General features: G+C 52.2%; 1 long non-coding RNA gene across 1 annotated transcript; it reads left to right on the top strand.

The window, feature by feature from the left end:
• Positions 1-465: 465 nt before the first annotated feature.
• On the top strand, positions 466-4,730 carry LOC118354976 (uncharacterized). Its single transcript, XR_004816517.2, has 3 exons — positions 466-558; positions 2,020-2,146; positions 3,350-4,730. It is a non-coding gene; the product is annotated as an uncharacterized LOC118354976 (long non-coding RNA).
• The last annotated feature ends 22,383 nt before the right edge of the window (positions 4,731-27,113 follow it).

The following is a 27,113-nucleotide window of genomic DNA, read 5'->3' as shown; positions in this document are numbered from 1 at the left end:
GCCTCGCCCCCGCCCTGGCGTCCCCCACCCCCTTGCCGCGACCACCGTCCCCACCGCGATCCCCTCCTCCGCACCCGCCCCAGCGCCGCGCACTTTGTCCCCACTTTGCGTTTGCACAGCCTGAGGCCCTCAGCCCGGCGGGTGCGGGGAACCTCGGGAACCACCGGCGCGCCCAGGGTCACACCGTAACTCCGCTCTGGGGAGATGCGTACGCATCATACTTCGAGGGGCGCGTACAGTGCATTTTAATACCTCCAGAGACTAGAGATTAGGTGCTCCCTCTCGGCCACATTGGTCACTGGGCTCGCCGGTGACCTCGGGCTCACGTTGCTTTGGCGCACAGCCTCAGTTTCCCGGTCTGCTAACCCGGGGACAGGCTTTTCCCCTCCGGGGCCGGTGCAAATGTAAAGCAGAGCTCCCGGCCGCTCCGGCGCGGGCTTAGCGCGCCGCACCCCACCCACTCCCATCCCTCCCGGGGCGCCTCAGGGCTGCGCTGGGCAGAGAGGCGGGCAGTGGACGCCGGGACGCACAGCGGGTGCTCCCTCCTCCGCCCCCAGGGTGAGTCGTCCGGGCCGGGGCCCTGGGCCCGCAGCGAGGCCCTCGGGTGGCATCTGGCTCCACCTCGCCGCGCTAGGTGACCTCGGGAGGCTCCGCCCCTGCCCCGGCCTCGGTCTCTCGCCGCCGGAGTTCAGGGGAGGCCGCGCGCCCCCTCCCAGCGCGGCCCGCGCGGTCCCCGCGGCCCGGCCACGTCCGCTGCCCACGAGGCCGCCATAAAAGGCAAGCGGCCGCGGGTCGCGCCGCCAAACTTAGTCATCCGGCCCGCGGGCCGCCGGGCGCGCGGCGCGCAGCTTCCTCCCCGAACTTCCCGTTTTCCGAGGGGCCCGGGGAGGGGGCCGAGGTGCGGCGGGGCCTTTCGAAACGCCCCGGCTCGGGACGGCCGAGCGCGGGCCCGGGGGGCGTCCCCCGCTGGCCTCCCCTCCCGGAGCTGCCGGTCCGCGCGGCGCCTGCGGAGACGCCTCGGGGGAGGCCACGCTGCTGCCCAGAAATCTCAGCCGCAGCCCGGAGCCAGCTGCGCCGGGAGAGCGCCCGGGCAGGGGCGGGTCAGGGGTGCGGGGCGGACCGCGGGGCTCGCCTGGCAGTGGGGGGCAGTGCGAGAACCCCGGCGGCACCCCTGCCTGGTGCGCTGCCTGGCTGTCCAAAGGTGGGGGGGGCAGGCCCCGACAGGCAGGGAGGCTCGTGCAGGGGACTTCCTGGAATGGAAGTGTACCATGTAGGGTGGTGGCCCTATGGCTGTGCACTCAAGGTCGGTGACCTCCACTCTATGGAAATTATACCCCAATACAGAACCGTAAAAGAAAGGAATGCACATGCGGGACACTCCCATAGTCGGAGAGGGGTGTCCGCGAAGGCACAGGGGCCATAGGAAGGTGGGAGGGAGCTGCTGTCACAGCTCCGGGTGGAGGTGGGAGGGGGCACAGGGAGAAGCAGAGAAGGGTGGGGGTCCACTGATTCTGATATCCTATAAATCTTTCAGAAAACAAAACTGAAGGAAACATGGTAAAATGATGACTAGGGCTGGGAGTACATTACCTTCCTCTCTGTCCTTTTCTGTGTATTTGAAATATTTCACTTTCACAATGAAAGGGGAAGGAAAGCATAATGGCTTGGAATTGGACAAGGTCAACCCTCAGTTTCTTCTGTACAATGGGGCAATCCATAATCCCCTTGGGAAAAGTTTATTGAGAATTACATGAGGGGATTCCTGCAAAGTGCTGAGTATGAGCCCTAGGCTCAACAAAAGGGTCTATGGGGCTCCCCTCTTCCTAAGCCACCCTGGGAGAAGGGAGGACTTGCTAGGATAGGGGGGCCAGGGTGGGAAGGTCCTCAGCCCACAGCTCCATTAGGCCAATGGCCTAGGCTGGCCTGGGTGGGAAGGCTTGTGTTTCTGACAAATGGGGCCAGCCAACCACTTGCCCTGCCTGTCCCGTCCTGTCCTGACTGTCCTGTCCCCGGGGCCAGGGTCACTCCAGGTGAGGCTCAGGGCCAGCGTACCAGCTGGATACAGGCCGGCAAGTCACCTGGCCTCGGATTCCAGGTGGCTAGATCCTCAGGAAGCCTCTGTGGGTGACAAGGACACACAGGGATGGTGAGTGCCCGCCAATCAACACTGTTGGGGACACAGAGCCCAGAGATCCCCAGAGGGCTGTGGGCAACCCAGGCCTGCGGGAAGGAAGGGAGGACAGTGCGGGGAGGAAGGGAAGAGGGGTTAAGAAAGGGCATCCGGGAAAGGAGAGAGAAGAGAAAAGAGAAAGCAAAAGGACAGTAGCCTGCTTTTCCTCCCACTAATTTTGAACACCCAGATGGGCGCCTGAGTGGCTCCGTGGTTGAGCGTCTGCTTTCAGCTCAGGTCCTGATCCTGGGGTCCTGCCAGAAGCCTGCTTCTCCCTCTGCCCATGTCTCTGCCTCTCTGTGTGTGTCTATCATGAATAAATAAATGAAATCTTAAAAAACAAACAGGGGATCCCTGGGTGGCTCAGCGGTTCAGCGCCTGCCTTTGGCCCAGGATGTGATCCTGGAGTCCTGGGATCGGGTCCCACGTCAGGCTCCCTGCATGAGCCTGCTTCTCCCTCTGCCTGTGTCTCTGCCTCTCTCTCTCTATGTCTATCATGAATAAATAAATAAAATCTTAAACAAACAAACAAACAAACCCAACCATGGGCACTGTGCCCTGTCTGGTGAAAGCCTTCTGTGACCCACATGGGGAATGGAGGGAGACCCCCAAAAGCAGAAAGTTTACATGACTAGGCCAAGATGACAGCTGAGAAGGGCAGGGTCTGGGGGTAGTGTGAGCAAGAGAGAGATGGACAGAGAGATTGTGTAGTCAGGGAGCCCTTGGGGGGAGGCCTGGGGGTGCTGACAGCTGGTTCGGGCAGGATTGAAGGCGGTACTGGCTGGAAGACACACCTCTCGGGTGCCCTCTAGCGGGGACACTCCCTCGCTAGGCGTCTCGGTGCATCTACATTCCATGCCTTAGGGAGTGACTGGATTCTCCCCGTGCCACCCAGCCACCCTACGTAGGCACTCTCCTCCATAGCACCTCATTTTCTTTCTTTTCTTTTATTAAATATTGTATTTATTTATTTATTTTACACAAAAGAGAGAGAGCACAAGTGGGGGGAATGGCAGAGGGAGAAGGAGAAGCAGACTCCCGCTGAGCAGGGAGCCGGATGGATTCAGGGCTTAATCCCAGGACCCAGAGACCACGACCTGAGCTGAAGGCAGACGCTTCACCAATAGAGCCACCCAGGTGCCCCAGCACCTCATTTTCAACCCTCCTTCACCTCTTCAGGTTTTGCCTCACTTCTTGCCGGATAAGAGGAGGCCATGGGAAAGCACCAAGCAAGAGGAGCCTCCTCAGTCACCCCAGGACCCAGTCATCACCCACCCACCAAGAGGTCTGGCTGCGTCTCCCAGCAGCCCTACTGGGGGAGACATTTCTCTCCTTTTTTATTTTTCTAAAGATTTTATTGATTTATTCATGAGAGACACAGAGAGAGGATGGGGGAGGGGGCAGAGAGAGAAGCAGGCTCCATGCAGCGAGCCCGACGTGGGACTCAATTCTGGATCTCCAGGATCACACCCTGGGCTGAAGGCGGCACTAAACCACTGAGCCACCCAGGCTGCCCATCTCTCCTTTATTAGATGAGGTACCCAGGGTACACGGGCACCCCATATTTCATGCACACGATTACACCGTGGGGCTGGGCACCCTGAGTCTGGACATCTGGGTGAATGCACTTGAAGCTCAGCTTCTGGGTGCAGCAGCCTCCTGGGCAGGCAGAAGCAGCCCCTCCTCCCATACCTGAGGAATCTAACCTTTCCTGCTGAAGATTCCTAACACCCTTGCCTGAAGCGACCCTCATGCAGGCTCCCCCCAGCACCACCCTGGAATGAAGGTCAGATTTCAGCATGCCCCAGGTGCTCAGAAGTCAAGGTTGACCCTGGAGAAAATAGCTTATCCTCCAAATGAAAAACAAATGTTGCTAATTTCTATCAATAAAAAACGAACCCAGGGGCTCTGGGTGGAGAAGAGGTCTGGGGTGTTAGGCTCAACGGGGTGGACTGTGATCCTGTAGGGGGGGGGGCTAGATTTATGGGTATGAGCAACAGAGGGATAAGAGGAAGGGGTCCAAAGAGAGTGACTTATGTGTAACCTGCACGGCTTTGAGAAATATATTGGTAGGGCAGCAGCCTCATCCATGTGAGGCTACCTTCTGTGGGCTGGCATCAGGGGGTGATATTCCCCTGAGGTGGGCTCCTGATCTCAGGGGGCTGATGGCACCTCTAGTGGCAGAGGCTGAGCTGGGACTCTTAAGTATTAGAGGCCAAGTGGGCAAATTACACAGAGATGGAGGTGTTTCCACAAAGTACTGACCTGCAGTAGTTTTTGATGGAAGCTAACCAGATCGTGGTGTTCTTAGGAATGAAGAGCTGGGCGCCACTACCTTTTCACTTGAACGATATAATGAGAAAACCTGAGGTCTGCAGGACGGAAACCCGAATGGAACCCCCATAGTGTAGAATCTCTAGGCTTGAGGCGTTATTTAAGGCAGTAATAAAGTTAATGCATATATTGGTTACTGAATCAACACATTTATACTTTCAACTTGTTAACAACTGTAATCAAAAAAGTTTCCTTTGTAATACATGCATTTTACTTCATGAATTTATTTATTTATTTATTTTTATTTATTATTATTATTATTATTTTTTTACTTCATGAATTTAAAAGCATCATTCAGGGACGCCTGGGTGGTTCACTGGTTGATTGTCTGCCTTCAGCTCAGGGCGTGATCCCAGGATCTGGTATCTAGTCCCACATCCAGCTACCTGTGAGGAGCCTGCTTCTCCCTCTGCCTGTGTCTCTCCCTCTGTGTGTGTGTGTGTTTCTCATGATAAATAAATCTTTAAAGATAAATAAATAAAAGCATCATTCAGGGGCGCCTGGGTGGCTTAGTTGGTTAAGTGTCTGCCTTTGGTTCAGGTCATGATCCCAGGGTCCTGGGATCAAGCCCCCCATCAGGCTCCCCACTCAGCAGGAAGTCTGCTTCTCCCTCTCCCCCTCTCCCCTGCTTTGATCCAATTCTTTCTCTCTCGAATAAGTAAGTAAAATCTTTTTAAAAAATAAAAGCATCATTCCAGGGATGCCTGGGTAATACAATGGGTTAAGCATCTGACTCTTGGTTTTAGCTTGGGTTGTGATTGGGTTGTCAAGACCCCAGTCAGCCTCCGAGTTCAGTGGGGAGTCTGCTTGAGACTATCTTTCCCTCTCCCTCTGCCCCTCCCGCTTGTGTTCTCACTCTCTCTAAAATAAATAAATAAATCATTAAAAAAAGCACACATCATTCTGACCAAGTGTCTGTCCATGGTGAATGGATAAATGAGTACATGCAATGACATATAATTCCACTTTCCAAAGAAAGGGAATTTTGACACATGCTAGGACACGGATGAACTTTGAGGACATTATGCTGAGTGAATAAGCCGGCCAAAAAAGGACAAATACTGTGTGACTGCACTCGAATGACATACCTAAAGTCATTAAACTCAGAAACAGAAAGTACAAGGGTGATTACCAGGGGGGTTGGGGGAAAGGAGAATTTAAAGGGTACAGAGTTTCAGATTTGCCGAGTGAGAGTTCTGGAGTGCTGTTTCACAACAGAGTGAATACTTACTAAACTCCAAAGTTAAAATTGTTTACGATGGGAAATTTCATGTTGCGCTTTTTACAATTTTAAAAAGGCAGCATGCAGTAAAAACGCAACTTAAAGGCTTCAACATTTTTTTAAAAAATCATGATTCTGAGAAGTGGTCCCTGTTACCCTCGGATGCTAAAAGCGACCGCAAGGTCCCCGGCACCCGAAAGGTTAAGAGTCCCGGCGGCTCTAATTGGCCGACCGTAGCAGGAATTCCGGAGGCGACCAGGGATTGTGGGAAGCGTAGTTTGCAGCCCCCCAGCCCGAGCCTCACGGTGAAGGGTGGGCTTGGAGCCCGGAGACAATGGCGGGCTGGCCGGGAATTCGCGGGAAGCCCGCTCGGCGCGCCTGTGCCCACGCTGCGCACGGGCAGCCTAGCACACAGCCACGCGATCACGCACACACCTGCCCACTTGCACCACGCAGCACGTGGCGCTCCCGGTTTGCAGTTTGCAGCGTTTCCAATCCAACTGCCCATCCGAGCACCTGCGGGTGAGGCTGGCAGCTGCCCCGTGGCTCTTCTCTGACGCATCCCCGCAGGAGCAGATGCCTCGACAGTGGCCGTGGGAAGGCTGTGCGGGCTACAGGTGCCCGGGGAGGAGTGTGCCAGTCAGAGGGCACAAGCTAGTGCAAAGGCCCTGAGGCAGGGGTTTACGGGGCCACCAGGGTGGCTGGGAGAGAACCGCAGGGGATAAGGTGGGCTTGGCCTCGTTGGCCACGATGCGACCTGTAGACAAGACCCGGGCGGGTCTTCAGGTGAGCGCGGGGCCGCTGCCTAGGGAATGGAAGGATTCTCATTGTTCCCTCTGGGGCTGCCGCTGCAGCCTCGGAAGTGACTCAGCGGAATTCCCGGGAGCTGGGGGCGGGTGGGAGGATGCTCCAAAGGGGCTGGGGAGGGGCGTTGCCCGCGCGGAGGCCCCACCCCCAAGCTCTCGCGGGCCGCGGAGCATCCCCGCGCCCAAGTGCTCCACCCACCCGCCCCGGGCTGCGGGGGGCCTCGGCCTCAGCCCCGGCGGGGGCGGCGGGGGGAACGCAGCCTGAGGACTTAGGGAACTAGTAGGGGAGCTGGAAACCTGACCTGGGGAGGGGCCGGGGGCCGGGCTTTCCGCCCACCCTCCTGGCCCCTCCATCCCCGGCCTTGGCAGTCGGTGAGGCCGACTGGAGGGAACTGGCGGGGTGGGGGCCGGCTGTTTTTAGTTCGGGGACCCAGGCCTTTGGAAGGGGGCTGGATGGACAGAGTTGGCTGGGTCTGGACTCCCTGCGTGACTCAGCCGGTTCAGGTTCTCTCGGGGACCAACCCCCTTCCTCTAAATAAAGGGAATTGTACAAGAAACAGGGCTTCAGTGGTGATCACAGATTCCCTGGTGGCACACGGGGCATTTCGGTATGTGTGTGCAAAGCCCCCACACTCACCCAGGCTGGGGCAGGCTTGAGAGGACTAGGGCAGCGGCACTAATATTCTAAGAACTGAGGCTCAGTTTTTTTTTCTTAAATTTATTATTTATTTTTTTGAGCTTCAGTTTTCCAATGGATAAAATGGTATAAAGACCCCAAGAATGAGGCATGCTGGAGTTAGCGGCCCCTGCGGGCTGTCCACCCAGTGCACCTCATTCAGGGCAAGACCACACTCTGGCTCTTGCAACCCAGGGGCGGCTGGACTGAGAAGGCGAATTAACAATTGTTTTGCACGGTCGAGCTCCCACGTGCCTCTTTAGGGAAGCTGTCCGCGACTACCAAGACAAAAGATACAGCGGGCTTACTCTGAGGCGCGGGAGAGGAGAGGACCCCACCCAAGACTCGGCAGCCCGCAGGGACCCTGCGCCATCTCCGGATGGGGCTGCGGGGCTCCTGGCCGCCGCCAGGTGGCGCTGGAGATGCGCCTGCGTAGCCAAGCTGGGCGGGGTTGGACGGTCCTGGACTAGGGGCCTTCTGCCTCAAACCTGTTTATTTATTTATTTTTTTAATTTGTATTTATTTGTGATAGTCACACAGGGAGAGAGAGAGAGAGAGATTGAGAAAGAGAGAGGCAGAGACACAGGCAGAGGGAGAAGAGGCTCCATGCAGGGAGCCCGACGTGGGACTCGATCCCGGGTCTCCAGGATCGAGCCCTGGGCCAAAGGCAGGCGCCAAACCGCTGCGCCACCCAGGGATCCCTCAAACCTGTTTGTTTTTTTTTTTTTTTTAATTTTTATTTATTTATGATAGTCACACAGAGAGAGAGAGAGAGGCAGAGACACAGGCAGAGGGAGAAGCAGGCTCCATGCACCGGGAGCCCGACGTGGGATTCGATCCTGGGTCTCCAGGATCGCGCCCTGGGCCAAAGGCAGGCGCCAAACCGCTGCGCCACCCAGGGATCCCCTCAAACCTGTTTAGAAGCCCTTTTACCACCCACCCCCCAAAAAAAGAAGAAGAAGGAGAAGAAAGGAAAAAGAAAAAATACTGCCTTTAAAAAAGGCATAATAAAAAAAATCATAATAAGAATCAATACAGGGGTGCCTGGGTAGCTCAGTCGGTAAAGCATCTGCCTTCAGCTCAGGTCCTGATCCCAGGGCCCTGGGGTGGAGCCTCAAGTCAGGCTGCTTCTCTCTCTCCCTCTGCCCCTCTCTACCTCAATTAGTAAAATCATAATAAAAAATTTAAAAAGTAGGGGCGCCTGGGTTGCTCAGCAGTTGAGTATCTGCCTTAGGCCCAGGGAGTGATCCTGTGATTCTAGGGTCCTGGGATCGAGTCCTACATCAGGCTTTCCGTAGGGACCCTGCCTCTCCCTCTGCCTATGTCTCTGCCTCTCTCTGTGTCTCTCATGAATGAATTAACAAAATCTTTAAAAATTATTTTATTTTATTTATTTATTATTTTTTCCCAAAGATTTATTTATTTACCCATGAGAGACACAGAGAGAGAGAGGCAGAGACACAGGCAGAGGGAGAAGCAGGCTCCATGCAGGGAGCCTGACGTGGGACTTCATCCCGGGTCTCCAGGATCACTCCCTGGGCTGAAGGCGGTGCTAAACCGCTGAGCCACCTGGGCTGCCCTAAAAATTACTATTATTTTTTTTTCTAAAAATTATTTTAAATTTAAAAGTCAATATAGGTTTAATAACTGTCGGTTATTATATATTTATGTGGTCAAATTACAACTGAACTAGCCTTATCTGTGTTAGCCTGATGGCCAGGGGCTCCAGCCTCCCTCCAAATCAGGGGTCCTGGGGTGCCTGAGTGGCTCAGTTGCTTAAGCATCTGCCTTGGGCTCAGGTCATGATCTTAGGATCCTGGGATGGAGCCCCGCATCAGGCTCCCAGTTCAGTAGGGAGTCTGTTTCTCCCTCTCCCTCTCCCCTACCTCCCCTTGCTCTTGCGCTCGCTCTCTCTCTCTCTCTCAAATAAATAAAATAAAAAGAAAAGCAAATTGGAGGTCCAGAGCAGGAGACTGTGGACCATGTTCTGGCTGGGTTAGAGGAAAGGAGACTGGAAGTGGTGGTTCTCAGAGCAGGGAGGATTAAGCCAGGCTTTAAAAGTAGGTAGAATTTGGAGGGGAGAGGAGAGGGAATTCTAGGCTGTGAGGTGGAACTGGTCCCAACAAGCAGAGTTGGTCACTCAGATGGGTAAGAGGGTGGCATTTGGCAAGTGTGTTGGGGAGTGATGCCCTGGTATTGCCCAGCTTGGGACTGGCCACACTTGGTCTTAGAGTGGTTTCAGGGACATTGAAAGAGGTGTTCCAACAAGGTGGTCTCCTGGCTCCGTGGCCAGCACACACTGGCATTGACAGACACGGGGAGGGCCACTGTAGGCTGTGCTGGGTCCTGGGGATACAATAGGCATGCCTGTTTTCTCTCAACCTAATACCATCCATAGCTCCCCAGGGCCCCTGAGACAAAATTGCTGGGGGGGGGGGGTGTTCAGCCTGAACCTGCCTCCTAATGGCAGCTGGACATCCCCTGGTAGATGTAGGTCAGGGAGCTGTCTGTGGGGAACTGGACCGGGAGTGACCTCCAAGCTCCATGGATCAGAGTGGGCTGGGCAGTGACTCTGCCCTGGGAGCAGTGGTGGGGGAGTCAATATCCAGGGAGACCTAGGTCTTGACCCCTTTTCAGCCCAGACCTGATGGTCGAGTTGGGGGAGGAGGCACCCTGAGCTGGGAGATAGGTGTCAAAGTGTTGTTTCCAAAATGCTAAAGCTGGGCAGCCCTGGCGGCTCAGTGGTTTAGGACCGCCTTCAGCCCAGAGCGTGATCCTGAAGACCTGGGGTTGAGTTCCAGGCTCCCTGCATGGAGCCTGCTTCTCCCTCTGCCTCTCTCTCTCTCTCTCTCTCTCTGTGACTCTCTCATGAATAAATAAATACAAAATTTAAAAAAATGCTAAAGCTGTCGGGATACCTGGCTGGCTCAGTCAGTTTAACATGGGACTCCCCCCCCCCTTTTTTTTTTTAAAGATTTTATTAATTTATTCAGGAGAGACACAGAAGAGAAAGGCAGAGAGATAGGCAGAAGGAGAAGCAGGCTCCATGCAGGGCGCTGGATGTGGGACTCAAATCACCTGAGCCATCCAGGTGTCCCGAGCATGGGACTCTTGATCTTAGGGTTGTAAGTCTGAACCCCATGTTGCCGTGGAGATTACAGAGAAAAATAAAATCTTAAAAAAAAAAAAAAAAAAAGAAAGAAAGCTAAAAGCATCACTCTCATACAATTGGATAAGGAGCATTTGTCAAAGATGTAATGATGGTAAAATTACCAAGATGGTAAAATTGATGCAAAGGGCATTTGAGGAATGTATTTTCCCCCCTCCCAGACCCTCTTGAGAAACTGGCATTTATGTAATCCATTTAAAAGTGCTGGGAGGGCAGCCCTGGTGGCCCAGCGGTTTAGCTCTGCCTTCGGCCCAGGGTGTGATCCTGGAGATCCAGGATTGAGTCCCACGTTGGGCTCCATGCAGGGAGCCTGCTTCTCCCTCTGCCTGTGTCTCTGCCTCTCTCTCTCTCTCTCTCTCTCTCTCTCTCCCCCGTGTGTCTGAAATCAATCAATCAATCAATCTTTTTTTTTTTTTTAAAGATTTATTTATTTATTCATTCAGAGAGAGCGAAGAGAGAGGCAGAGACACAGGCAGAGGGAGAAGCAGGCTCCCCGCAGGAAGCCCGATGTGGGACTCGATCCCGGGTCTCCAGGATCACACCCCGGGCCGCAGGCAGGCGCTAAACCGCTGCGCCACCGGGGCTGCCCTCAATCAATCAATCTTAAAAAAATAAATAAATAAAAGTGCTGGGATATGGGACGCCTGGGTGGCCCAGCGGTTTAGTGCCTGCCTTCGGCCCAGGGCGTGGTCCTGGAGTCCTGGGATCGAGTCCCACATCAGGCTCCCTGCATGCAGCCTGCTTCTCCCTCTTCTTGTGTCTCTGCCTCTCTCTCTCATGAATAGATGAATTAAATATTTAAAAAATTAAATACAATAAACATGCTGGGATAAGGGATACCTGGATGGCCCAGCGGTTGAGCATCTGTCTTCATGCTCCGAGCATGATCCTGGGTTTCTGGGATCAAGTCCCAGGGGGAGTCTGCTCCTCCCTCTCCTTCACTCCTGCTCTCTCCCTCATTCTCTCTCAAATAAATAAAGTATATTTTTTAAAAAAGCAACTTTTGTTGGAGTTTTCTTTAAGATTTTTATTTACTGGGATCCCTGGGTGGCGCAGCGGTTTGGCGCCTGCCTTTGGCCCAGGGCACGGTCCTGGAGACCGGGGATCGAATCCCATGTCGGGCTCCCGGTGCATGGAGCCCTCTTCTCCCTCTGCCTATGTCTCTGCTTCTCTCTCTCTCTCTCTCTCTCTGTGTGTGACTATCATAAATAAATAAAAATTAAAAATATATATTTTTATTTACTTATTCATGAGTGACACAGAGAGAGACAGAGATAGGAGAGGCATGCAAGTAGCCCGATATGGGACTCAATCCCAGGACTCCGGGATCACGCCCTGAGCAGAAAGCAGATGCTCAACTGCTGAGCCACCCAGGCATCCCTTGTGTTATCTTTTCTATCAAACACAAATCCACAGGTTAACCTGTAACTTCATCAAGGCTGAGCCCTTAAAAGAAAGCAAATAGCAAGGCAAACAAATTTCCTAGAGAGTTAAATAATCTGTAGATGCACTCCTTATACAAGGCAGTCCTGCTCTGGGCCTTATTTCCAGGTTTTGGATGCCTTTTCCTGACACAGGAGATGTGGATCCTTGGCCAGGCCCGGACACATGCTAACACCAAGAATACTTCTCACCCTTTCTGGCCTCAGCCTCTGTAGCAGAGGGGCTTGGACCACACCTTGCACCTTTGACAGTCTCCACCTTCCAAGATTGATTTTACCTCCGAGATTGACCCAAGATCCCCACTTCATTTCATCCCCACCCTACCATTGCCCTGTTCTGGTCCAACTGTCTTCGGTACCTCAGGAAGGTAGTAACACTGATTTCAGAAGGACTTGGAACAGCCGCAATCCCCAGCTCTACCCTCAGGTACTGTATGATTCCATTCATACAGACTCTCTGAGCCTCTATGTTTCTAGTTGGGCAAAGGGTAAGGTAGAGAGGGGACTGTGGCTGCCTCTGCCTGCTGTTCTGCAGCAGCCCCCAGATTTGAGAATTTGAGAATCCTCCTTGCCCTTGATTCCACTGAATGGCATTCAATTCAAATGGACTGAGCCAATGGAAGAGATCTGATAAGCTCCTAGTGGTAGGAGGTGGCAAACAAGTTCTGGTCTCTTAAGATAATGGGAGAGTCAGAGACTTTTTTTTTTGATTCAGAAGTTAATAGCTTGGCTGTTGATTGATAATGTCTGTCACGAGTGCAAAAAGTAAATCAGACTGTATGTTGTGTATTTGCCCACCTTAATCTACTCAATACAGCATCCAACAGAGAGTCAGGAAAGCTCAGATTTTGATCCCAGTTTTGCCACTGCCTTACTGAGTAACCTGAGGAAATTGGCTCCTCTAACCTTTATTTTCCCTAGCTATAAAATGAGAGTTAGAATCTGTCCAGGGTTGATGTGAGGATGGAATAAACATATTGTCAGCGAGGGATGCCTGGGTGGCTCAGCACTTGAATGTCTGCCTTTGGCTCAGGGCATGATCCTGGAGTCTGGGTTCCTGTCCCTCATCAGGCTCCTTGCAGGGAGCCTGCTTCTCCCTCTACCTGTGTCTCTGCCTCTCTCTGTGTCTCTCATGAATAAATAAAATAAATAAAATAAAATAAAAGCCATATTGTCAATTAGTATCTTCACATGGTAAGAAATGGAGAATATGGGGCACCTGGGCAGCTCAGTGTTTGAGCGTCTGCCTTTGGCTGAGGTTGTGACCCCAGGGTCCTGGGATCCAGTTCCTCATCAGGCTCCCCACAGGGAGCCTTCTTCTCCCTCAACCTATATCTCTGCTTCTCTCTGTGTCTCTCATGAATAAATAAAATCTCAAAAAAAAAAAATAAAAAAAAAGGAAAATACCACTGAGTCTTCCCCAGAATAATGAATACTGGCTTCTATAACAGTGTAGAGATAATGAGACTTCAGGTATGGTATGATCAGGGTTCCGGCTCATTTTCTCTGTGACTCTTCTCGCGTTGTCTTTTCCATAGGTTCGCTCTGTCTACAAGGTGGCCAAATGCCTGCTAGAAGTCCAGGTGGCACATCCACAGGCCACGTGGACTGGCCGGCAGGCTAAGCAACAGCCCTGAGGTTGCTCCTGATTGGGCAATTTCGGTCACATGGCCATCCCTGGATCCCTGATTGTTGTCTGGCTTGGGGGTGGGGGGAGCGGGGAGGTGGGATAGGGTTGTCCCCCAGGCTCAGGAGCTGAGAGGAGGAGTGAAGAGTGGAAAGAAAACCAGCCACAAGGAGGGAACGGATGGATGCTGGGGAGGAGCCCCTGGGGAGCACGGTGGATGGGGAAAGGAGTGCCTGACAAGAACCTCCTCCACGCAGTGGGAGGATGTTGCCTTGGGGCCGGCCTGCCGGGGAGGCGGGGAAGGGGCGCAGCAGCAGAGGTGTGGGGCTGGAGGGACGACTTTGGGGAAGGTGCCTCCGCTGGGAGATTCAGAAGCCACGCCCTGCAGGAAGCCAGGCGGGATCGCAGCCGGGAGCTTGCACCGCCCCCCAGCCGCGCTGCTCTCGGCGGTCTCCGCCTGCAGGAAGCAGGGGTGGGGGCGGCGGCTCGCGGCAGGGGGCCGGGGAGGGCGCAGGTCCGGGACGCGGAGCCGGAGTCCAAAGGGAGGAAGGGCCCCGGAGGCGCCCCCGTCCCAGGCGAGCCCATAGTTGGGGGCGTCCCCCTCGCGGGCGGGGCCCGGGCTCACTCGGATCCCCACCCTGCTGGATCCCAGGCCCCCCGCCCCTCCCCCACCGAGTGGCCCCCGCGCCCGCGCCTCCTCCCCGCCCAAAACCCCCCATTGGCTTCCCGGAGCTGGGGCCTCCTCCGATTGGTCCGTCTCCGAGAGGCCACGCCCCCTGCCGGACACCGAGCCTGGGGGGGCGGGAACCCACCTCGCCTCCAAGCGCTCAGGCCCGCGGAACCCGGGGGCGGGCTCCCTCCCGGGCGGGCTCCCTCCCCGCGAGCCCCCGCCCAGACCCCGCGGCACGGCTGAGTCAAGGTCCGCAGCTGCGATCGTGAATTAACAAATGCAGGGACGTTGGCCTTGGGGTGTCCGCCCCCGGAGCTCTATTACCTCCCTGGGACTGACCCCCAAATCCCCCCCCCCCACTCCTCCATGTCCCCTTCCTGCCCTTCGTGCTGGGGAGAGGGGGTGGGTGGGCTCATTCGATTATTACTTACTTGATGAGCAAACTGAGGCCCAGAGAGGGTAGGTAATCTGACCCAAGTCACTCAACAGTCAAGGGAAGCGGATTCCTAATAATGAGGGGTGGGATAAAGAGGAAAAGCTCGGGGGTGGTGGTGTAATCATCCGTGCCCCCCCCACCTCCAGATTCTCCCCAAACGCACCTGAAACCATCAGCTAAACCAGGGAGGTCTTTAGGCTGTGAAAAAGGTGTCCCCAGGCAAGCACCCAGTCTGCAGGCTGGAGGGGGGAATTTCAATAAAACTTGGCAGTGGTATTTAGAGTCTGGACAGACTTTTTTCCCACCTCTCCCTCCCAGGCAAGTTTAGCCTCCTTGAACTTTACTTTCCTTGTCTGTGAAATGGGATGGTAACAGCTATGAGGATTAAGTGAGATCTGCCCAGTGCCAGGTACACAGTAGAGGCTAGACCTGGAGCATCTTTGGGTACCATGAAGAACATCCTTAGAGCAGGGTGGACCTGTTCAGTGGGGGTCCTGGAGGGGATATGTACATTAGGTTTCCCAGGGGAACTGATGGGCCTGTGGTTCTTAGGTTGTGGGAAGGCCCCAAGCCAGGAGAGCAGGATAGGCTGAGTGTACAGGCTGCTCAGGCAGGGTGGGAATGGGGGTGCCCTTTAGGGCTTGCTGGACAGAGGTGGTGTGAAGGGGAGGATGGAAACAGAGCCTCTCAGTGCCTGGCAAAGATGAGGCTGCGGGTTTGTGAGCAGGTTTGAAGCCTTTAGAATTCCCAGAAGCACCCAAAACTGTTTCAAAGTGGATGGTACTTTTGTTATGTATATATGTTGTATTTTAGAGAGGGAGCTCCATGTGAGCTGGGCAAAGGGCAGAGGGAGAGGGAGCGAGAGAACCCACAAGTAGACTCCCTGCTGAAGACCAGGGGCTCCACCCCAAGATTATGACCTGAAACACTGAACCACCAAAGTGCCCCCTCTTTTTAAATTTCAAAACAAGCACATGCTCCAAGATGCAAGTACAATAGAAAATAATTTTTTCTTGAGAAAACTGGACAGTAAGTTGCCAACCCGATGCCCCCTCTCCCCTTATATTTCAAGGTTTGTTCTTTTTTTTTTTTTTTTAAGATTTTATTTATTTATTTATTTATGAGAGACACAGAGAGAGACAGAGGCAGAGACACAGGCAGAGGGAGAAGCAGGCTCCATGCAGGGAACCTGACGTGGGACTAGATCCCAGGACTCCAGGATCACACCATGGGCTGAAGGCAGGCACTAAACCGCCAGCCACCCAGGAATCCCCTAGGTTTGTTCTTCTATATAAATAGTCACATTAAGGTCACCCAAACCAGGAAGTTAAATACATTACTATGTAACAATACATGACTACCAGCTAATCCTCAGATCCCATTCAAATTTGTCCCAACATACTTTTTTTTCCCCTCCAAAATGTCCTTTATAGCAAAAAAATCTAAACCATGTGTTGCTTTTAGCTGTCAGTATCTACTTGGCTTGCCTCTGGACCCCTTTTAGTCATCCTTGGCTTTCATGACCTTGACAATGTAAAAGGTTACAGAGCAGTTAAAGTCCAAGAGTGCTTTTTTATTTTTTTTTTAAGATTTTATTTATTTATGAGAGACACAGAGAGAGGCAGAGACACAGGCAGAGGGAGAAGCAGGCACCATGCAGGGAGCCCGATGTGGGACTTGATCCTGGATCTCAGGATCAGGAGGCCCTGAGCCAAAGGCAGAAGCTCAACCGCTGAGCCACCCAGGCATCCCTGTCCAGGAGTGCTTTGGGTTTATCTGACTTTCTCCACAATTTCTTTTTTTTTTTTTTTAATTTTTTTTTAAATTTATTTTTGTTTATTTATGATAGTCATACAGAGAGAGAGAGAGGCAGAGACACAGGCAGAGGGAGAAGCAGGTTCCATGCATCGGAGCCTGATGTGGGATTCGATCCCGGGTCTCCAGGATCGCGCCCTGGGCCAAAGGCAGGCGCCAAACCGCTGCGCCACCCAGGGATCCCTCTCCACAATTTCTGTCTGATTTTGCCTCTTTGGCAGGAATATCCCAGAGGTGATGCTGTGATCTGTTTGTCCCATTTCTGATAGATACTGCTGGCTCTGATGATGCGATTAAAGGAGTATCTGCCAGGATTTCTCCATAGAAAGCTTCTTTTTTTTCTTGGTGAATAATCAATCTTTGGGGGGGGTGTTATTTTAGAAACTATTACATTCCTTATCAAACTTTCAATTTATTTGTCTATATCTCTAGAGAACCACATTTTCCTATTTTATTCAATGGGTTGTAATCTGTTATATAATAATTTTCTTTTTATGGGATCCCTGGGTGGCGCAGCGGTTTGGCGCCTGCCTTTGGCCCAGGGCGCGATCCTGGAGACCCGGGATCGAATCCCACATCAGGCTCCCGGTGCATGGAGCCTGCTTCTCCCTCTGCCTATGTCTCTGCCTCTCTCTCTCTCTCTCTCTCTCTGTGACTATCATAAATAAATAAAAAAATTAAAAAAAAATAATTTTCTTTTTGGCTGCTAAAATTGTCTCACATTTGGCCTGTGTGAGTGCCTTCTATGTGGCTCCTGTGTGTTTTAGACATGTCACACTTCTGTTTTTTTAGAGCTTTTATTGAGGTCTGATTGATAGGCAGTCAACTGCACATATTTGAAGTGTAGGATCTGATACGTTTTGACATGTATACTCCTAGGAGCCATCAACACAATTCAGGGAAGGAACATATTCATCACTCCTAAAGTTTCTCTGTGTGCCTTTGTAATCAATCCCTCCCCACTCCACCCCACCCACGTCCTCAGGCAATTGCTGATCTCTCTGTCATCACGGATTAGGTCACATTTTCTAGAATTTTATATATATATTTTTAAAGATTTTATTTATTTATTCATGAGAGACACAGAGACAGAGGCAGAGGGAGAAGTAGGCTCCATGCAGGGAGCCCGATGCGGGACTTGATCCCAGAATTCTGGGATCATGCCTTGAGCCAAAGGCAGATGTCAACCGCTGAGCTACCCAGGCATCTCACATTTTCTAGCATTTTATTTTATTATTATTTTCATTTTCTAGAATTTTAAAGCAATTTTATTTTATTTTTATTTTTTATTTTTTTAAAAGATTTTATTTATTCATGAGAGACACGCAGAGAGAGGCAGAGGGAGAAGCAGGCTCCATGCAGGGAGCCCTACGTTGGACTCGATTCCGGGTCTCCAGGATCACACCCTGGGCTGCAGGTGGCGCTAAACCGCTGCGCCACCAGGGCTGCCCCTTTATTTTATTTTTAAAATTTTAAGTGGGCTCCATGCCCAACGTGGGGCTTGAACTCACGACCTGGAGATCAAGAGTCACATGCTCTACCAACAGAGCCAGGTAGGCACCTCAACATTTTCTAGAATTTTATTTTATTTATTTAAAGATTTTATTTATTTTTTCATGAGAGACACACACAGAGAAGCAGAGACATAGGCAGAGGGAGAAGCAGGCTCCCTGCGGGGAGCCTGATACAGGACATGATCCCAGAACCTCGGGATCACGCCCTGAACCAAAGGCAGATGCTCAACCGCTGAGACACCCAGGTGCCTAAAGAATTTTGTATGTGTGAAACCATACACACTTTTTTGGTCTGACTTCCTTCATTATAATTCCATTGAGACTCTCCCCCACCCCCCATGATGTCGTGTATATTCATAGTTTGTTCCATGTTTATTGCTGTGTTCTATCCCTGCATCCTTTATTTTAATTGAGAGAAATTCACATTGCATAAAATTAACCACTCAGTACTTAGCGCATTCACAGTGTTGTGCAGACACCACTTCTGATTCTAGAACATTCTCATCACCCCAAAAAAGAACCCCCATGCCTATTATGCAGTCACTCCCCATTCCCTACTAACCTTCTATCCTTGGAAACCACCAAGCTGTTTTCTGTCTCTGTGGATTTATTTATTCTGGAGATTTCGTTCAAATGGAATCCTTGTTGGTGGCTGGCTTTTCTCACGGAGCATCCTGTTCCCCAAGTTCCTCCCCATCGCAGCCCCAATCAGCACGTCATCCCTTCTTGTGGCTGAATGCTATTCCATTGCATGCATACAGCATGTTTTGTTTGTCCTTTTTTCCTGTGATCCACCCTTGGTTTCTTTCCACCTCTTGGTTGTTGTGGGTATCAGTGCTGCTATGACCACCTGTGTGCGAGTTTTGTTTGCACACCCATTTTCAGTTTTTCCAGGTTTTATACCTAGGAGGGTCATGGCTGGGTCATGTGGTCATCCGACCTCCAAGCTCCTCTGTGTCTGCGGTGTTGTACATTCCCACCTGCAGCCTAGGAGGGTTCCAATTTACCCGTGGCGTCCTTGGCAACACTTATTTGCCTTTTTGTTTTGTTTTGTTTTTTTTATTTTTTTTAAATTTTTTTTAGAATTTTTATTTATGATAGTCACAGAGAGAGAGAGAGGGGCAGAGACACAGGCAAAGGGAGAAGCAGGCTCCATGCACCAGGAGCCCGACGTGGGATTCGATCCCGGCTCTCCAGGATCGCGCCCTGGGCCAAAGGCAGACGCCAAACCGCTGTGCCACCCAGGGATCCCTGCCTTTTTGTTTTATTAATATGTTCACTCTAGTGGGTGTGAGGTGGTGACTCATGGTGGTTTTGATCTGCATTCTTCTCCCGACCCCATGGCTGAGGATAGAGAGCATCTTTCCATGTGTCTGCCAGTCACTTGTACATCTTTGGGGAATCTTGCATCCTTCTGACAAGTCCTCATTGTTTTACCACAAGATGTCCCAGTAGCTACCAGTTATTTCTCCCAGGGGCCTGGGTCTCTTTTTCAGAGAATAGGGGTGTAGGCACGAGGGGGGCTACGAAATGTGTGCATGTTCACACATACTGCACATTCGCACACATATAAATCAATTCCTCTGTTGATTGATATTGAAGTTCCTGAGTTTACCGTTGCATCTTGGGGTTCACTCCAGTTTCCTCCATTTCCGTATTTACAGCCCACCTTCGCTGCCAGTGAGAACCTGGCTGCTATTATCCTAATGTTCCTGTTTATGTTCTCTGCCCCCAGATGCAGTCCCATCTCCATGGCCACTGTTGTGCTCCCTCCCCACTTGCAGAGGTCCCCCTCCCCTGCTCAGCCACCCTGCCTCCACTGCCTCCTCAACCCACAAGGGCTTGGACACCCCTCCCCTGCCTGGAGATGTGCTCCCCCTCCACTGAGCTCTCTGCCTCTGCCTCTGCCTCTGCAGGGCGCTGCACGGGCGCCCTCTCCACCTGCTGGCCTCTAGGCCCTGACACCCTGCTCAGAGCCACAGTGCCCCTGCTGTGTCTGGGTGCCCACCTTGCTCTGCCCCAGCTGATGGCCTCAGGGAATGATTGTAGGACTCAGTTGTTCCAGAAGGGAAAGGAAAGGAGCAGAAGGCAAAGAGAAGGGGAAGGGGGGGGGCAGCTCAGGTGGCTCAGAGGTTTAGCACCACCTTCAGCCCAGGGCCTGATCCTGGAGACCTGGGATCGAGTCCCACATTGGGCTCCCTGCATGGAGCCTGCTTCTCCCTCTGCCTTGTGTCTCTGCCTCTCTCTCTCTCTCTCTCTCTCTCTCTCTCTCATTAATAAATAAATAAAATCTTTAAAAAAAGAGAAAGAGAAGGAGAAGGGGTCTCCTCTGTTTCATGCTTCATCTTGAGAACTCACACCAAGTGTGCAATTTATAACCCCCCGTACTTCCGCTTTAGCGAAATACCCTATCCCCACCCCACACACCTGCAGGTAGACTTGATGGGGGAGGGGGAGTGCAGTACTTGGGCAGAACTTAGGTCTCCATGGGGGAGGGCTGGAAAGAGCAGGGTGGGGATGGGGCACCTTGGGGGAGGGCTGGACCAGGCAGGCGGCCTCTCATCCTCTTAGCTTCCTCTCCAGACAATGGGCTGCCTTCTGCAGCAGGAGATAAGGGTCAAATCCCAGCCTCCGGTCTGCTGCCCAGGAGAGGGCTGCTTCCCCGGGGCTGCCCACGCCCCCACCAGCCTTCAGGGCTTCTGGTCCCCATCACCCTGCGCCTTGGAGACAGGGAGGTTGCTGAGCCCCTGCCCTGGCTCTGGGACTCAATCACTCAAGGAGAATGTTTTCTTTTAGTTTTAGTTTATCTATTCACTATTTATTTTTTTACCTGAGGCTTAAAGTACCTGGAGTACACAGACCTTCTTTACAACTCCGTGTGTGTTGAGAGGTGTGTCTGGGCCAGGACTTCAGCCAGTGAAGCCCAGGACGGGGCTGAGAGGAGGGGGGCTGATGGCTCAGTTCAGGGGGAGAATCTAAAATTTCTCAATAATTTTCATATTGGTTATATGTTGAAATGATCATATTTGAGACACCTTCATAGGTTAAATAAAATAAATCATTAAAAATTGAGAGCACCTGGACGGCTCAGTCGGGTAACCATCTGCCTTCGGCTCAGGTTGGGATCTCAGGGCCCTGGGATCCAGTCCCATGTCAGGCTCCCTGCTCGGCGAGGAGTCTGTGCTCAGCGGTTTGTTTATCCTGGAAGCACCAGGGAGCCATGGAAGGCTTGAGCAGGAGTGTGCCATGCTTCAGTTGTCACTGGCAGAAAAATGGTTGGGAGGAGCCAGCCTGGGGTTGAGGCCAGAGAGGAGATGCTGCCCACAAGAAGGGACTCAGCATAGCAGGGATGGAGGCCCCCCACCCCCCCATTCTGAGAGCTGCAAGAGCCAGCCAAGCAGAATCCAGAGGATGTGCTGGAAAGCAGTTTCCGTTTTGTAGACAGAACTGGCACCACGGGGACCCCTGGGTGGCTACCTTTGGCTCAGGGGGTGATCCCAGGATCTTGGGATGGAGTCCCACATATGGCTCCCTGCAGGGAGCCTGCTTCCCCCTCTGCCTGTGTCTCTGCCTCTCTCTGTGTCTCTCATGAATAAATAGATTTAAAAAAATCTTAAAAGGGGCAGCCCTGGTGGCGCAGCGGTTTGGCGCCGCCTGCAGCCTGGGGCGTGATCCTGGAGACCCGGGATCGAGTCCCACATCAGGCTCCCTGCATGGAGCCTGCTTCTCCCTCTGCCTGTGTCTCTGCCTCTCTCTCTCTGTGTCTATGAGTAAATAAATAAAATCTTTAAAAAAAAAAAAAATCTTAAAAAAAAAATGGCACCATGAGAAGGGCTGGGAGTGGGGAGCGTGAGCAGGGCCAGATACCGCCCCACCCCCACCCCCGCCCTTGAGGGCCACAATCCTGACAGAGGCGCTGTAGGGCCTGACCACACAGTCGTGGGGGCCGGGGGCCGTGGTGGAGATTCTCAGCATATCTGGACCATTCGGAGCCGTGCCCCCAGGGGAGGAGGGAGTACCTCTGGGGTTCAGAGGATTAGATACTCCTCCTGCCAGGCCATGCCATCCAGCCCTGGGTGGTAGGCTCTCCATCCACCCTCAGCAGCTCCTCTTCTTGGACGGTGGTGTTCAGAGAGGTACACTGACTTGCCTAGGGAGGCCCAGCAAGTTGGGGTGGGGCCGGGGCCCCCAACCTGGTAAGGAGCTCTCATGCTCTCACTCCCAGTGCCTTGGTTTTCCCTCTGTTTCCTGGGTGAGTGAGGCTGCAGAGGATCCCCTCCTGCTCCATATATGAGTTTCCTGGCACTACCAGAACAAAGCACTCCACGCGGCTGAAAACAACAAGAATTTTCCTTCTGGTTCTGGAGGCCAGAAGCCAGAAATTGGACAATGCTCCCTCCGGAGGCTCTAGATGAGGATCTTTCCTGTCTCTTCCAGCCTCTGGTGGCCAGGCCATCCTGGGTTTGTTGGCCTCCTGACTCCATTTCTCCCCTGTCCTCACATGGTCTTGTCCCCATGTCCCTCTCCGCCCAAGTCCACTTCTACTTTTCCCTGCAAAGACACTGCCATCCACTGGAGTTAGGGTTGCCCACAATCCAGGATCATTCGAGATCCTTAGCTAGTGACACCTACAAAGACCTGATTTCCAAATAAGGCCACGTTCTGAGATTCCAGGTGGATACAAATTTTGGGAGCAGCCACAGTTCAACACAGTACAGTCCAGATGTGGACCTTGCCATGCTCTGGTTCTCCTTCCTCTTGGCAGCCTCTAGGACCTCCGGCATCAGTTCTATGATCTGTGAGCTTCCCAGGCAAGGACCCAGCTGTTGTGGTGGCCGCCGCATCCCCTCGATCCATCGAGTCTGGATTAGTAAATTTCCTATAAGTGTGCCGCGACACAGACATCACGGATGACTCTTGCAAACAGGAAAGAGCCCTCACAGTGTGACCCCATTTCCTGAAGTCCAAGAACAAAGTCTAGAGTCTGTGAACCTGTGTGGGAAATCACGTGCTGATTGTCACTAACTGAATTTAGCATTCCCCTCCTTTGTTTATTTATTTTAAAAGATTTGGGGCAGCCCTGGTGGCGCAGCGGTTTAGAGCCGCCTGCAGCCCTGGGGTGTGATCCTGGAGACCCTGGATCGAGTCCCACGTCGGGCTCCCTGCATGGAGCCTGCTTCTCTCTGCCTGTGTCTCTGCCTCTCTTTCGCTCTCTCTGAATAAATAAACAAATAAATCTTTAAAAAAAAAAAAGAACTTTAAAAGATTTTATTTATTTATTCATGAGAGACAGAGAGAGAGAGACAGAGAGAGAGAGAGAGAGGCAGAGACACAGGCAGAGGGAGAAGCAGGCTTCATGCAGGGAGCCCGACAAGGATTTCGATCCTAGGTCTCCAGGATCATTCCCTGGACTGAAGGTGGTGCTAAACTGCTGAACCACCCAGGCTGCCCCCCACCCCCCACCCCGCTTCCTTTATGAAAGTGAGCAGCAAATCCTGGTAGGGCCCATGGCTTTGTCATCAACAGCATCACTGATAGCTTCAGCCTGGATTACATTTATTGTGCAAATTTCAGAATATCATTTAGATTCAAGTCATGGTAGTTCTTAAATTCACCTCTAGATATTATTTATTTATTTATTATTATTATTTTATTTTATTTATTCATGACAGACACAGAGAGACAGAGACATAGGCAGAGGGAGAAGCAGGCTCCCTCCCCAGGGAGCCCGATGTGGGACTGGATCCTGGGACTTCAAGATCACGCCCTGAGCTGAAGGCAGACGCTCAATCACTGAGCCACCCAGCTGTCCCTAGATATTATTATTTAGTGAATTATTAAGAAGGATATATATTAGCATATCACATTTTATTTTATTTTATTTTTAAAAAGATTTTATTTATTTACTCATGAGAGACACACAGAGAGAGGCAGAGACAGAAGCAGAGGGAGAAGCAGGCTCCCTGCAGGACCCTGGAATCACAACCTGAGCCAAAGGCAGATGTTTAATTGCTGAGCCATGCAGGCGCCCCAGCATATCACATTAAAAAAAGTATTTATTTGAGAGAGAGAGAGAGCACAAGGGGGGGTGGGCACAGAAGGGCAGAGGGAGAGAGCAGCAGACGCCTCACTGAGCAGGAAGCCCCACGTGGGGCTCGATCCGAGGACCCTGGGATTGTGACCTGAGCTGAAGGCAGATGCTTTTTTTAAAGATTTTATTTATTTATTCATGGGAGATACAGAGAGAGAGAGAGAGAGAGAGAAGCAGGCTCCCCGTGGGGATCCCAATGCAGGACTTGATCCTAGGACCCCAGGATCAGGACCTGAGCCAAAGGCAGACACTCAACCACTCAACCACCCAGGTACCCACGAGGCAGATGCTTAACCCACTGAGCCACGCAGGTGGCCCCACATATCACATTGAAACAATATGTTGAGAACTTCGAAGTAACTGATATCCTTTGTAGTCTTATATTTTGTCTTATATGTTTAAAAATATGAGAAGGAGTTCAGAAGTTGTCAAAAGCCTAGTTTAGATATTGTTGGGAAGATGATGTGATGTCTGGAGACTTGGCAGCCATCTTTCTACTCTGAGGGGCTCAGCCTGAGGGCAAAGCTGCCTCTGTAAGAATGGGAGAGTTGAGGAGTGGGGGAAGTTCCAGGGTCCTTTCCCAGCTGTTGTCAGAATTAACCAAACCTGGAAATTCCCCTCTTCAGGGCTTCCTATTTCTTGTCATTAATTAATAGCTTCCCTTTTTTTTTTTTCTTGCCAACTGAGTCAGAGTTTTCTTTCTTTTGCATTGATGGTACCATGACTGAAAGAGAGTGTTTCCAAAGGCATCCAGGAATGGTCTAGAGAAAGATGGGTGAGGACAGAATCCTGCTGGCCTGTTCGGAACCTTTGCATGAATCAAAGGAAGGTGCTCCTCTGGGTGGATGAAAAAGTGCCCTTGCTGGGGGCTGTGACTTTGGGCAAAAATAAAAGTCCCTTTTCTTTCAGGCTGACACAGCCCACAGGTAAAGGTGAGGAGTTTGTGTAGGGGCCTTAAGCTGGCTTCCACCTTCATGGAGCTTCTGTGTAGGGTACAACCTATGCAACTGTACATGGAAGTCCTAGAAGAAGACCCCCAGGCTGAGGAGAGGAGGTGAGCTTTCTGAAGAGGCCTGTGGCCATGTGGCAAGGGCGGGGCCTGCAAAGGTCAGTTCTCATACACAGGCACTTGGGCTGCCTTTGAGGGACACCCACAAATGGCCTGCACCCATGGTCCCCAACTCCTGTTTCCAGCCCAGTGAGGACCTTGCTTTGTCCACCAGGGACCACCCTGCAAATGTACCTCTTGTTCATGCCCCAAAGCTGCCCTCATCCTCATCTGAATCTGAGGACCCCCACCAATGCCCAGATCCTTGTAAAGTGTCCTGGAGGGGCAGCCCCGGTGGCTCAGTGGTTTAGCGCCGCCTTCGGCTCAGGGTGTGATCCTGGAGACCTGGGATCGAGTCCCACATTCGGGCTCCTTGCATGGAGCCTGCTTCTCCCCCTGCCTATTCTCTGCCTTTCTCTCTCTCTCTGTGTCTCTCATGAATAAATAAACAAAATCTTTAAAAAAAAGTGTCCTGGACATGCACTGGGGGGTGGGGTGGGGAGGGTGGGACATAGAGGGGCTGACTGTGCCAGCTCAGGACCCTTGAGCCAGGCAGGTAGTGAAAGATTGCCTTTCCCCCATATGATCATTTCAAATATCCAGGGCTGTTGTGCCCAGACAACTGGCATACCCTGAAATGCCATGCTTTGTGGGCAGACCTCACCCCCAGGCTTTCTCTGGGAAGCAGCCAGAGCGCCGGTCTGGGGGTCACATGCCAGATGATGAAAGTATTGGGGTCTGCAGTCCAAAGTCTGGAAGGTCTGCAGGCCAGGGAGGATTGAGCCAAGAGAGGCCTGGGCAGCAGGGAAGGCTAGGGAGGGTCTGGCCTCCTTTTCTGGCCTCTCCTTTCTGCCCTTCTTTTTGTTGTCTATCTCTCCTGGAGCTGCCAGGCTTCTGGGTGGGCCTAATGGATGCATAGGCAGGGCCTCTCATCCATGCTTCCAACTAGGATGACATGGGTGCCACAGTGGTGGCAAGGGACACAGACCCAGCTCTGCCCCATAGAGTGGCAAGAGGGCAGAAGTCACTAACAGTTTCCGGGGGTCCCAACGCCTATGGGCTCATCTGTTGACCCCTGGGTTGTCCCTCCAGTTCCTGGACTCTGCTCCAGACTCCTGGGGGCTGCCCAGGCTATGGCAGGGGCCCCAGGGATGCCCAGACCTGCCCCGCCTTCTATGGTAGGCTCAGCTCACACATGGTTTGTTTGTTTATTTACATATAAATTAATTTCAGGGAAGTAAAATGAAGAGTTTAGTTCCTTAGTCCACATTTTTAAAAAATGTTTTATTTATTTATTCATGAGAGACACACAGAGAGGGAGAGAGAGAGAGGCAGAGACACAGGCAGAGGGAGAAGCAGGCTCCATGCAGGGAGCCCGATGCAGGACTCGATCCCGGGACTCTGGGATCATGCCCTGGGCCAAAGGCAGGCACTAAACCACTGAGCCACCCAGATATCCCACTTTAGTCCACATTTTGAATACTCAATAGCCACATGGGCGACTGGTGGCTTCGATAGCTGACAGAGCAGATTCTAGAACATTCCATCACCACTGAAAGTTTTATTGCTTGGTGTGGGGCCTGTCTTGACCCCTGGGACACCTAGACCTGGGAGGAATGTGCCATACCCGCTCCAGGGCTGCTGAGGGAAGGAGGCAGGGGATGTTTGAACTGGGTCTCTCTGTCATTTTTCGGGGGGGGGGTATTTATTTATTTACTTTTATTTATTAAGCATGAGTGGAGAGAGGGGCAGAGGGAGAGGGAGAGAGAATCTCAAGCAGACTCCATGGCTAGATCTCACGACCCTGAGATCACTACCTGAGCTGAAGTCAAGAGGCAGATGCTTAAATGACTGAGCCACCCAGGTGCCCTATTTTTTTTATTTTTGAGCTGGGTCTTTAGGATGAGTGAGGGCTTTTGGCAGGAGGAGAGTACAGCTGACCCCTAAACCACATGGGGGTTGGCGGCACCCACCACCATGTAGTTGAAAGTCTGCATATAACTTCTGACTCTCCAGAAATGTAACTACCAACAGCCTACAGTTGACTGGAAGCCCAACATAAACAGTTTATTAACATATTTTGTCCGCTCGTG

Source organism: Canis lupus, chromosome 6 (assembly GCF_003254725.2).
Source record: "Canis lupus dingo isolate Sandy chromosome 6, ASM325472v2, whole genome shotgun sequence".
NCBI classification, from domain to species: Eukaryota; Metazoa; Chordata; class Mammalia; order Carnivora; family Canidae; genus Canis; species Canis lupus.
This window is presented reverse-complemented; position numbering and strand designations above follow the sequence as displayed.